Source organism: Oncorhynchus tshawytscha, linkage group LG06 (assembly GCF_018296145.1).
Source record: "Oncorhynchus tshawytscha isolate Ot180627B linkage group LG06, Otsh_v2.0, whole genome shotgun sequence".
NCBI lineage: Eukaryota > Metazoa > Chordata > Actinopteri > Salmoniformes > Salmonidae > Oncorhynchus > Oncorhynchus tshawytscha.
Genome location: NC_056434.1, coordinates 75,508,763 through 75,522,740, shown reverse-complemented (window position 1 = coordinate 75,522,740; position 13,978 = coordinate 75,508,763). Strand labels below are relative to the sequence as shown.

Here is a 13,978-nt window from a genome sequence, read left to right as displayed (position 1 = left end):
TGCTCCCATTACAGCTGTTTCTTTGTGAAAAGTGAACGTATCTCCCAAGCCCCCAGGCTAGTTGGTACAGTTCTCCCTGTTTAATGTACTTCCCAGGAGTTGGCCAGAGGGCTCTCTCTCCTGGTAGCACTGATAGACATGCATGTATATCAATCACACATAGCCACGGTGACATTTCTAGACAGGTGTTGGTTTATGCTCCCAGAGAGAACAGTACGGGAGAACAATACAAACTGCAGTGTTCAAAACAAATGGGAATTTAAAAAAATTAAAAACTCGCTCTGACTGGGAAAATCATTTTGAACAGTCATCCAAATCAAAATTCCAAGTTGAAAACTTGCGCATCTTTCTAGAACTACAACTTTCCGAACTGAATATCATTGACATCATGACATAAGGAGTGAGAGCATATTACATACTGTCTATATCTCTTATCTCTTACTGGTAGGTACGATGGAGGCTTTGACAAGACAAACTGTGCAGCCTTTGAGAGGAATAGTAATGATTAGGGTTGCAAAGCTACTGGTAATTTACCAAAGTTACTGGAATCTTCAGTAATTTTGGTAATTAACAGAAAATATACAGCCATCTATCGTAATTTTGCTTATTTATACTTAAATAACTTGTAAAAAATGTTTGATGCATACATAGTATTCATGTTTTTATATCTGTATTCATATTATCCATGAGTTTCTAATAGACAGACAACACGGTTCAAGAGAAAACAGCCTAATTAATGAAAAAAGCATCTAATTAACAAGCATTATTTTCAGTTACCTCTGCAACTCATCCAACTACTGATTTGTTCACAACTGCCACCAGTTTAACAACAAATACATACTGCTATAGTAAAATAAATACAAGTGTATAAAATTAAAATTAAATATATTTCATGGTTAAAACCGCATATTAAATACCAATGGTATTCACTTAGTTGATGGTTTATATTTAGGATAATGTTTTACAGCCTTTTCATTCTATTTTTTGTCTATTTTATGTGTTTTGCATGTGACAAGGCCAGAGAGAAGGCCAGAGATAATTACATACACCTGTGATAATCTGAAATACGCAAAAGTGGCACTAGATGTCTTGAGATAAATTGCTTAAAATCCCAGAAAGATACCCAAATTCTGGTAGTTTACTGGTAACCTTAGAAAGTTTCCAGTAATATACCCTCCCTTTGCAACCCTAGTAATGATCAAATGCTCTGTGGACTAATCCAATATTGTGCATCTTTCCTTCTCTGGACATTTACTTTCTTCCTCCACAAAATACATGACAAGACAGATATTAGGAAATGTCTAGTGCAGAAGGTGCATAAATGAATCATTGTCTATCAACAAAACACTTCACCTCAATAGACAATTTTTTTTAAATTGAATGCAAAAACTTGTGAAGAAAATGTAATTCAGGTATGCATTCTAGCAGTCTGAAATGATGTTTGACATGCTGAAGATGTGGTTGATGAGTTGTGTCATCAAAGAACCAGAGAGGTGAAGAGAAACAAACACAGCTAGGCAACGAGGAAAACAAGCAGGAGACATGTTTCAAATTGAATATGCCACAGCTTAATTGAAAGAAACTCTGCTACAGATTCTCCTGGATTCGTTTGACAAAAACCTAATGATTTTATATTTAATGTAGTCTTGTGGAATAATTCAACATCTAATAAACTGAAAACTCTGAATTATAAGCTACAGTTAATTTTTTTTTTTTAAACGTTACTCGAAATAACATACAAGACAACAGTAAACATGTTGTCCCCTATGAATAATACAGCGCCCCCTTTGGGCCAATCAATGTAATTTTGTAAATTACAGATTTCTATGGCCAGATGCATCATTCACCCAAGTTTCGTCAAATTTGTGCCCAGTTATCTCTGAGATATCGCGTGGGTTAGCTAGACTCACATCCCTCAGCATGTGTGCCAAGTTTCACACTCAGTCAAACAGATCAAAAGATATAAACATGTGCCCGTTATAGTGCCACTGTTTGGTCAATATGAATGTTCTTGCATATGCTAAGTCTTGACAGTGTTTGCAACATGTGTACCAAATTGTGTTGCAATACCAATATCCTTGACTAATTTACATTTATTTATGTGCCAGACCACACCCATGTGAATATTTATTGGTCAATAGCGGCCATGTTGTTTTAGGTACTAGTCTGGAAAATATTTCGCTGAGACCTTTGTCCATAAATGCCACATAGTCATTCAGTGCCAGAAGTGTTTTCACAAAATTCAAATTGGGTGGTAAATCCATCATGGCGGAACTTCTGGGTCCCTGAGGCAAATTTGTTCCTTGTGAGAAGAGGGATGTACCGATGTACCTATGTACCGAATGCCATGACTTTAGGTCAAATGGGGTTAGGAGCATGACCTTTCAAAGTATGATTTTCATCTCTTGTTATAGCGCCACCATTTGACCAATCAGTGTAATCAGTGTAAAATGCCGGATCTCTATGGAAAGACACATCATTCACCCAAGTTTTGTGAAAATCGGGCCAGTGTTGTCTGAGATATCGCGTGTGACTAACGTACGAACGAACGGACGGAGACAGACCCACAGTCCCTGCCCCGATTTCATTGTGGGGAACAATTCAATAAATTTAAAGCTCATTATCTTAGAATTCCATTTGTCACTGGTTTCCTTTGTAGCTTGACTCCCTCTAAGCTGATGACTCACAAAGCAGTAGATGTGTGTTCTAGATGGTTCTATTGTGTGAGACACGAGGGTGTGTGGGCAGCCTGATTAACACTGGGTGTTTATTTAATCAAGGAGAAAAGACAACCCAAATGGGAAACCCATGGATTGACACTGAACATGGTTTTTCACCGTTTTATCTTCCGCACATTTTGATCAAATTAGTTGCTTACGCTACAGTACATCTCACAAAGGAAATATTGAAGAGACGTTCAGAAAATAAACTTTGCTATTCCTACTTGGAAATATACCCAGAGAAAAGAATTGTATGCAACAATTGTTTGGAGTAAAAAAAGCCAAAACAATATGACTGACTAGTATGCCACAAAGAAGTAAAAGAAACAACCTATTGAAGTTTCATTTGGAAAGTAATATTTTATCATATCAGTATTGCGAGCCAGTACATTAGCTCAGAATAATAAACAAACCATCTAATACAGTCAGCTGCTTGTTTGATGAAAACACAGTAGCAAATCACTGTAATTGAGAGTTTGTCAGTGTTTTTGCTTTGTCCCTCTGCTGCTCTCACCACCTCGCGCTCCTTCTCTGTCTGTTCCACTAACTCTATCCCTTTCATTTCCACCCTCTCTCTGTACCCTATCCCTCCACACACAGCTGCCTGGCCCTGGACTCGCCTTGCCTGGAGTGGAGCTGCCTGGCCCTAGACTCGCCTTGACTGGAGTGGAGGCTGCCTTGGATTAACAGGCTGTCATATAAGGCCAGGGTACAGCAGGTATGTCTGTCTATCCCTCTCCCTCTCTCACTTATTTTTACTCCCTCTCTCTGTCCCTCACTCACTCCCTCTTTCCCTCTCTCCCTTTCTATCTCTTTCCTTCTACACCTCTCTTGCTCTCTTCCTCACAAAATGATGGACAGCTAGGCCTTATTGATTTATGTACATAGAAGAGACAGAGCAGGCACAAAAAAGGGCTCCATACAGTATATTAACCATGAATCAACATTCCCTCGACTCGCACTATCAGAGAAAGAGAAAGGCATCAGCACAGAAGAGCTGCCTGAAGGGACCAGTCCTCAACACTTACATTTGATAAATATAGAAATATGAATACTAGCACTGTGGAATGTCTCCATTACAGTTAAAACAGCACATCCAATGTGCTGTTTTGGATGTGCTGTTCTCAAAGAAATGTGGGGATTTCAACTGAAGGAAAACATTGGCTATAAAATGTCCTGATTGATGACATCCACTCTCTTACCATAATGCATTTTCCCATTTTACCAAAAATCTTCCCATTGAACACTTTTCATTATCTGACTTTGGTCGGGGATCTCTAAGTAGCCAACTGTATATACAGTACTATATGCCAATACAAAAAATAAGCTCCTTTAACAGCTCTCATAAAAGCCCTTAACTATAAGCCCAGGGTACACTTCACACCAAGTCACATCCTGGAGGTAAAGGTCAATGAATTATAAGCACTTTGCAACTACTAAAACAATTTAATTAACTAATCAATAGTCCAATCAACTATAGCCTACACTGAATGCCCCTGACTATAGGAGGCCTTTCATTGTCTGAAGTTGTTAATGATGCAGTAAAACTGTGCATTAAACTCCATTGTAATCATTGCTCTTTTAAAATGCAGCCCATACATCGGCTGCAGACGTAGCTAGGCTGTGTGTTTTGAAATGTGTTTGGGATATGGGAGGGGAAAGACATGCTACTGGATGCAATGTCTATTTTCCCAGTTTCTGTGAAGCTAAGCAGGCCTTGTGAGAGCATGAGCAGAGACAGCACAGACAGACAAGGCCTCGCTACAATCATGCCCTCGGGGTCTAAGTACACTACTGAGACTCTGTAAAGAAAAGGGTATACTGTACACCAGATTGATCATTGTTTTACAACAGGCAATATACCATAGACCAGTTTGAAAAAAACTGGGATATTTTGCTAGTCAGTCAGTTAATATTGATTTCATCCACTATGCCAACAGGGATATTTTTATAGACTTTCATGGAATAATATTTAGGTGGGTGATTATATTTTACATTTATTTTTTGCATATTCCAACTCCCAGAGAGTGGGGTCACAGCCAGGGTCTGCCATTATCAACGGCAACCATGGCACAATTTGGGTTAAGTGTCTTGTTCAGGGAACATCAAAAGCTGTTTCACCATGTCAGCACTGGGATTCAAACTAGCGACCATTCGGTTAAAGGCCCAACACTATAACTGCTAGGATACCTGCCACCATACTATGCTATCTTCCGGATCTTTCATATCGATTGCATGGGTGGATCCTTGAGCATTTTGCTACTACGTTGATGAACCACCAACCATTTTGTCACACCCTGATCTGTTTCACCTGTCATTGTGATTGTACCCCCCCCCTCCAGGTGTCACCCATCTTCCCCATTATCCCCTGTGTATTTATACCTGTGTTCTCTGTTGGTCTGTTGCCAGTTCGTCTTGTTTGTCAAGTCAACCAGAATTTTTGTGTCTCAGCTCCTGCTTTTCCCAGTCTCTCTTTTTCTCGTCCTCCTGGTTTTGACCTTTGTCTGTCCTGACTCTGAGCCCGCCTGCTTAAACACTCTGCCTTCCCCTGAGCCTGCATGTTGACCTGTACCTTTGCCCCACCTCTGGATTATTGACCTCTACCTACCCTGAGCCTGCCTGTCATCCGGTACCTGGTGGGCCATATGGAAAACTTTTCTGCTTCCCTTACTCGCACCCCTTTTCATGTCATTCTGTTGTGGGGAAACCAGTCAACATCTCTCTGGGTCCTCATTGACTCTGGGGGCGATGAGAGCTTTTTGGACGCCACACTGGCTTCCGAGCTGAACATCCCCACTCAGCCCCTCTCCATTCCCATGGATGCTAGAGTGCTGATTGGGCGCTCTATAGGTCGGGTCACCCATATCACCACTCCCATCAACCTGCGTGTGTCAGGGAATCACAGTGAGACCATTCAATTCCTGCTCATCAAGTCCCCTCAGATTCTCGTGGTCTTGGGATTCTCCTGGCTCCAGCAACACAATCCCCTCCTCAACTGGTCTACGGGTGCTATCATGGTCCACGCCCATTCTGCCACGCCCATTATCTGAAGTCGTACTCTCTGTCAGGACCAGAGACCAAGGCTATGAAGACCTACATTGCGGAATCCCTAGAAACAGGATTTATCCGCTCCGCTTCCTCTCCCACTGGTGCAAGTTTCTTCTTCGTGGAGAAAAAGGACAAGACCCTGTGCCATCCATTGACTACCGGGGACTCAATCACATTACTGTGAAGAACTGTTATCTTCTACCACACATTTCCTCGGTCTTCGAGCCGCTCCAGGGGGCCACTGTTTTCTACGAAACGCCTACCACCTGGTGCGGATACTAGAGGGGGACAAGTGGAAGACTGCCTTCAACACGGCAAGTGGCCACTACGAATATCTGATCAACAACCTTTGGCCTCACCGACGCCCCTGCCATGTTCCACGCTCTGGTGAATGATGTTTTCTGTGACATGCTGAACCGGTTCGTCTTCATCTACATTGACATCCTCGTCTTCTCCCGCTCCCACCAAGAACAAGTGCTCCACGTCCGACAGGTTCTCCAGCCGGAAAAGTGCCAGTTCCATCGTTCTACCATTCCCTTTCTGGGCTACATCATCTCTGCTGGAAGTGTCCAGATGGATCCCGAGAAGGTGAGAGCGGTGGTGGATTGGCCTCAGCCTACATCCAGGTAGCAGCTGCAATGCTTCCTGTGGTTAGCCAACTTATATCACACTTTATCCGGGGTTACAGGACACTTGCCTTCCGCTGTCTGCACTCACCTCTACTATACCAAGGTTCCATTCACGTGGTCCTCTGCTGCTGACCTTAAACAGCGCTTCACCACTGCTCCTATCCTGGTTCATCCTGACCCTTCCCCTCAGGTCGTGGTGGAGGCCGATGCTTCGGAAATGCCGGAATGGTGGGTGTTCTGTCCCAACGTTCTGCCCTGGACCTTAAGCTGCATCCCTGCTCCTTCTATTCCCACCACCTCAACGCCACTGAGAGGAACTACGATGTGGGGAATTGGGAGCATCTCGCGGTGAAGATGGTGTTGGAGGATATGGAGGCCCCAGCTAGGAAGGGGTGGCACCGCCAAGCTCCTCAACTCCAGGCAAGAGAGATGGGCCCTGCTGTTTACCTGGTTCAGCTTTCCCTCTCCTACCAGCCAGGGTCCAAGAACGTCAAGCCGGATGCCCTGTCTTGCCGCTATAACCCCACGGTTACCACCCCAGAGCCCGAGACCATGCTTCCCACCTCGTGCCTGGCGATGGCACTCAGCTGGGATATAGGGAAACAGGTCCGAGAGGTGCAGCGATCCCCGCCGAACCCTGGGGGGGGCTGGGCCCGATAACCGGATGTTTGTGCCTGATGCTGTCCACTCCGTGATCCTGGAGTGGGCCCATTCCTCCAGGCTTGCCTGTCAGCCGGGCTCTCGTCAGACCCTGGCCTTCGTGCGACAAAAGTTTTGGTCTCCCACTATGGTTCGGGATGTTCTCGCATTTGTCGCCGCCTGCATTGTCTGTGCACAGAACAAGACTCCTCGGCAAACTCCGGCTGGTCTTCTCCAACCACTGCCTGTCCCTCAACGTCCCTGGTCCCATATATCCCTGGATATCGTCACGGTCTCCACCTGTCTGAGGGCAACACTGCCATCCTGACTGTGGTCGACCTGTTTTTCAAAGCTGCCACTTCATTCCTCTCCCCAAAGTACCCTCGGCCAAGGAGGTCTTCCGGTTCTCGTCCCGGTTCTGGTAGGCGTTCTGCTTGCTCAATGGGTTGTCGGCCAGCATGTCCTCCGGGATTCCACCCCCAGTCCAATGGCCAGTCGGAGCGAGCTAACCAGGACTTAGAGACGACTCTTTACTGCCTAGTCTCCGCCAACCCTACCGCCTGGCGTCAGCAACACCCTTCCTTGCTCTGTCACGGGTCTCTCGCCATTCGAGTGTTCCTTGGGATATCAGCTTCCGCTCTCCCCCGAGCAAGAGGAGGAAGTCAGCAATCCCTCTGCCCAGATGTTCATCCACCACTATCGCCGTACCTGGAAGAGAGCCCGGGCCACTCTGAAGATCACTTCCAGGTATAGGCGACAAGCGGATTGCCACCGGACCCCTGTTCCACGCAGAGTGTATGGCTCTCCACCCGAAACCTGCACCTCCGGGTGGAGTCGGGGCAGGGGGTTCCAGTACCTGGTTGACTGGGGAAGGTTATGGCCCGGAGGAGAGGTGCTGGATCCCTGCTAGAGACATCCTGGACCCAGCCCTCATCGCCGACTTCCACCGCCAGCACCTCGGTCAACCAGGTATGCGCCCAGGTAGGACACCAGGTGGGAGGGGAGGGGGGTACTGTCACACCCTGATCTGTTTCATCTGTCATTGTGATTGTCTCCCCCCTCCAGGTGTCGCCCATCTTCCCCATTATCCCCTGTGTATTTATACCTGTGTTCTCAGTTTGTCTGTTGCCAGTTCATCTTGTTTGTCATGTCGACTAGTGTTTTTGTGTCTGAGCTCCTGCTTTTCCCAGTCTCTCTTTTTCTCACCCTCCTGGTTTTGACCCTTGCATGTCCTGACTCTGAGCCCGCCTGCCTGGCCATTCTGTCTACCCTGACACTGAGCCTGCCTGCCGTCCAGTACCATTGCCCCACCTCTGGTTTACTGACCTCTGCCTGACTTGACCTGTCTATTGCCTGCCCCTGTTGGATTATTAAACCATTGTTAACTTCTTCGGGGTAGAGGGCAGTATTCAGAAGTTTGGATGACTGAGGTGCCCAAAGTAAACTGCCTGTTACTCAGGCCCAGAAGCTAGGATATGCATATAGTTGGTAGTATTGGATAGAAAACACAAGTTTCCAAAACTGTTAAAAGAATGTCTGTGAGTATAACAGAACTGATATAGCAGGCGAAAATCCAAGGAGAATCAATCTGGGAATATCAAAGGAATACCTCCCAGATTGCAGTTCCTAGGACTTCCAGTACATGTCAACAGACTTTAGATAGAGTTTCAGGCTTGTTTTTTGAAAAATTAGCTAGAATTTGTAGTTTTTCTAGGTGTCTCCCATTTTGGCTGTAGTATTGTGGCGCGCGTCGGTGAGGGTGCGCACTTCGTTATTTATCTCCAGTAATGAACATACTATTCTCTGTCTCAAATTTCATATTTTATTTACATATTAGTCTACCTGAGGATTGATTATTGGATTGCAAACAGAGGAAGATCTTCAAAGGTAAATGATTTATTTTATCGCTATTTCTGACTTTCGTGTCGCCTCTGCTTGTTTGGAAAATGTTTTTAATGCTTTTGTATGCGGGGTGCTGTCCTCAGATAATCGCATGGTATGCTTTCGCCGTAAAGCCTTTTTGAAATCTGACAAAGCGGCTAGATGAACAAGAAGTTGAGTTTTTAACTGATGTATAACACTTGTATTTTCATGAATGTTTAATATTACGTATTTTGTATTTTGAATTTCGTGCTCTGCAATTTCCCCGGATGTTGGCCAGGTGGCCCCAAAGAGGTTAATTCGACGTTGTCTTCATACGTGATACATGTGTTTACAATAAAGGAATGATCTGCAGAGACTTTCAACACCTTCTCCAATACTTCACAGGTATTTCAACCTAACCGCCTCTTTGCAGAGTTCTCTTCCCATTGAACCATTCCATCTAAATTTCCCAGAATGCTTTTGCCCTTACCTGGAAATTGTATCAAAGTGCTCAAAAGCAATATCCCCAATAGCTGAGGAGTTTTCCAACAAAGCAAGATTGCCCTTAGATTTTCTATCTGAAAAGAGATGTCACAAACAAAAGCAGTGGCATGGAATGAGTGGTGGCCTGTCTAAATATAGCCACTCTGTCCTGGTCTGTTCTGAAGTCCTGGGAAAGTGGATTACAGTGGATTTAACATAAAGATGAAGACTAATTAAGCTCAATGAGTGAAATAGATGATGTGTCTGGCCATCTGACTGCAGTAAGCCCAAAACTGCTGCTCTAAAAGTAGACAGAGCTTCCTCCTGCAATGTACCATAAAATAATTGGAACATGAATGAGACCTTTCCTCAAGATACGCCTGTGTGGTTTAGGATTTGTAACAAAAATGCAATTGGGAAGGAAAGTAGTTTGAGACCTTCACACTCCCTCATATTTCCTCAGGAAAACACAAATACATGCAACAATTGTGCCAATATACAGTACAATGAACCTGTATGGTTACAATGAAGTAGGTCAAGGACTGAAATCTTTTCACTATAATGCATTGAAAAGTTCACCTTTACAGCAAGAACAGCAATGCAGTTTGTCTGAGCAACAATTGGCTAACCAGCCCCACAAAGGCCATCAAAGGGTGTATTATTTAAGTGATAATGACCAAAACATGCCAATATATCCTCCAAACACGGGCTTCGAGGGCATTATCGTGCTTGTCCCCGAGGGCCCTCATAGTGTTCTACAGAAGCACCATCGAGAGCATACTGTCGGGCTGTATCACAACCTGGTTGCTGACCGCAAGGCTCTACAGATGGTGGTACGCTCAGCCGGACGCACCATTGGGTGCACACTGCCTGCCTAAACACCAGGTGTCGCAGGACGGCCAAGAAGATCAAGGACCTCAGCCACCCGAGCCACGCCCTGTTCTCCCCACTTCCATCATTCAGACAAAGGCAGCATAGAAGCATCATAGCAAAAGCTTTCAGACTGGCCAATAGCTTCTACCCCCAGACCATCAGGCTGCTGAATAGCCACCACTAGCCCCCCTCCTCCCAGGTTGCTGGAAAAACAGCAAACTATCTGCATTTTGTTTTGTTTGACCTGTATTTATATTGACATTTCCTTGTCTATATACATAAAAATGAAGCTGATTCATGATTTCAACTGGCTGAAAGAAGTTGCCTGTCTGTCTCATCCTAACTCCCGACATGTTTATTACTATGGGCCAGCTGGAGATTTCAATATTGAAACAATGTTGCAAATGTTGGAGAGACAGATAGCGAGGTTTATACAAATCTCTGCTGTTGAAAACCAAAAGAAAGAAGAGAATGTCTATATGCTTTCTTACAGTGGAGATCAAGTTTATAAATTGCCTGGTTGGGATGATGAGACCGTGGATTACGCAATGAGATGGAACAGTAAGTAAGCATTTCAACCTCATTGCCTTAGCCGGTGCTATCTTCTGGAATAGACACCGACTGGAACATGGTTTTAACCAATCAGCATCCAGGATTAAACCCACCCGTTGTACAGTATATCCTTCAGTACCACACCATGAAAACATGTCAGAAATTAGCTACACATTGTACATCAGATAATGTGATACACTAAAAATGAGGGGTTCAACAAGGGTTCTTCTAAAATCCTCAAAGTTCTTTGAAAAACCTTAGGGTTCTTGGCACTGAAAATGGCACCCAAAAGGTTCTTCCAAGAACCCCATAGGAGGTGGGGTTTATCGAGGAAATTCCTTAGTTGGTGGGGGTTCTTGCAGGAACCTAACTGCCCAACTGAAATATTTCGATTTGAATTTGAAAGGACAGCAGGTGAAGGCACTTAACTGAAAAATGTAAAGATCTCCTCAATTTAAGGTAAGGTTTGTTAGTCCCTTGTATGATCTAAATTGACATTGTTTTATGATGATAGCATCTATCTTTTCATATTTATGCAAAACTTTCTAAAACATAGAATGGACACAATTCAATCAATTAACATAGAGGTAAGAATATGTAGGCTATAAGAATATGTTGAAGGCTAGCTGTATTGGGTGCAGATGATTGAACTGCTCACCTTTGTGTCTCTCTGCAGGTATACAGACAAGGAGGCATACAAAGGTATGTGAATTGGTATTGGTATGTTATGTAGATCACATTTACCATCCTCCTCCCTTTGCTCTTCAATTAATATCCCATAGGCCTTTACATTATGGACACGGTATGTCCATAATTAACCCCAAAAGGTTCTTTGAGGATCCATTACAAAGGGTTCTTTGAAGAACTATAGGGGTTCCCCAACAGTTTCAATTTGAAGAACCCCTAAAGGATACTCCAGGAACCTTTTCTTTTTAGAGTATATAACCAAAGATAGTTGGTGTCTATTACTGGACGTTACAGGAAAGCCCCATACAAACCGCCGCTATAGATATTTTGTGATACTTTCTTATTTATTTAACCTTTATTTAACTAGGCAGGTCAGTTTAGAACAAATTCTCATTTACAATGACGGCCTACAGGGGAACGGTGGGTTAACTGCCTTGTTCAGTGGCAGAACAACAGATTTTTACCTTGTCAGCTCGGGGATTCAATCCAGCAATCTTTCGGTTACTGGCCCAACACTCTAACCACTAGGCTACCTGCCACCCCGAAAGAACTACCTTATAAATATATGTCTGTGTCCAGTTGCAGGCAGTAATTTGAATTTTTGAAAATGCTCCATGAAGTAATCCAACAATGTATACGCCACCATCTTGCCTATTTCAAATCTTATCTTATTGATGGAGATAGGTGGGTGACTAAATTCAAACGAACCACCTGCAACTGGACATGGACATTTATAAGATACCACTTTGGCCAAATCGAGAACAAAAAATGTTGGGCTTTCCTGTAACAGCCAGTAATGGACACCAAAAATCTTTGGTTATATCACATTATCTGGGGTAGAATCTGTATCTAGTCAACAATGATCATCTCAGGCTGTCGCAACATTCCCATGGCACCTTCCATCTATAGGCCAAAGCCACTTTACCTACAGTATAGCAACTGTAACAAATACCAAACCACAAAACCTGTACCTCTAATATTCAGTCAACTGGCTCAGTTTCTGCATGTAAATACATATTTTCTCAAACACATTCCAGGTATAGCTGACAGTTTGTATATCATGCAACAATTCCCAAATAATGGCAAGCAGATATGATTTAAGCCTCTAAACATATGAGTGAAACATCTGGCTTGGAATAATGTAAAAATATCTTTAAACAACCTATATAAAGCTTGAATACGATAGTTATACCACTGGGGTGGCTGTAGATTACATAGTTTGTTACCAATGCTATAAAGCTTGACATTATCTGACACTACGTCAAAGTACCCTCAAGTAAAAAAGGAACATTCCTTTGCCTTTCCATTTTTGGACATTGTAAATAAACAGTAACCACAATACATGAAAGCTGCCACATGCCATGTAAGGGCACAATTCAATTCCATTTCTCTAACAATGCACATAACTATCATGCACGAATACAAGGAAATTAAATGATGAAGCGAGGCATCAACATTTTTTCATTTATTTTCAAGGGCCAGTTTGCAGTAGAGGATGCTGGGGTGTAACGTCAGCACATTAAAATAAAAGCTATAGCTATATGCGCTAGCACTTGCTTCCTCGAACTTAGAAAAGAGCGATATTAGAATGTAGACACTATAAAATGGCGTGTAACAGTAAATGACACAACTAAACAATTTCCAAATATTATAATTATCACATTTTCTGTCATTTCAGAGAATATGACAATGGTACACTGCAACATTAATCAGCAACATAATGGTGAAACTGCGTACAACTAACGTTATGCATATAACGTTACTAGAAAGAAATTCAAGAAACCGTGACCAAGAAAAAAAGTATATAACCTAATAAAATAAAATATTTTTACAAAACACACGTTGTAATATTACTCACACATGTGTACTTACCTCTTACAAACAACGGTATTAATTGACGGATAAAGCCGAGGACGATATATTTGGCATAAGGACGCAGTCCACAGTTCGCCACAGTTTCATAGGTCAGTCCAAACAAAGTCGTTGAAGCCCTCGGACAGTGTGCCCAGCCTTGCCGCTCGCGCCTTGCTTAACTGTAGTCTGTTCCCGGGTCAGCGTACCCGCCAAGGACCGGGCACTAATCACGGAAGGCTGTGGAATCTCCAGGAGCGCACGGGAAGTGTCTCTCCGGGTACATTAGTGTGATTGGCCAGGAGGACAATGACGTGCCAGCAGGTGGCACAACCGTTGTTTTATCGAGAATTCATTGATCATTCCAGGAGCTCTGTGTGGAATGCAAGGATTTCTAGTGGATGAAACATTTGATACAGTGATTAAATTATGCGAGGACTGACACGTATTGTGCGTTGAATTACTATCCTGTAATTACCATCCTATTCATATTTTCAAATGTTTGTTTTTTTGGTGAACATAATAACAAAGCTGCAGTGTCCAAGGCACTCACAACCTTGTTTCCAGTAATTTAGTGTTTAGTACATGAATCCGTTGAAATAAAACGATCTATTTACACTAGATATGATTAAG

At 43.3% G+C, this 13,978-nt stretch overlaps 1 protein-coding gene across 1 annotated transcript in view; it reads right to left on the bottom strand.

Moving 5' to 3' along the window:
- LOC112253091 (muscarinic acetylcholine receptor M3) overlaps window positions 1-13,735 on the bottom strand; it is a 102,513-nt gene extending 88,778 nt beyond the window's left edge. The window contains exon 1 of the mRNA XM_024425002.2: window positions 13,367-13,735. The gene's annotated coding sequence lies outside the window, so the exon portion shown is untranslated. The remainder of the gene's footprint in view (window positions 1-13,366) is intronic.
- Between the last annotated feature and the right edge of the window lie 243 nt (window positions 13,736-13,978).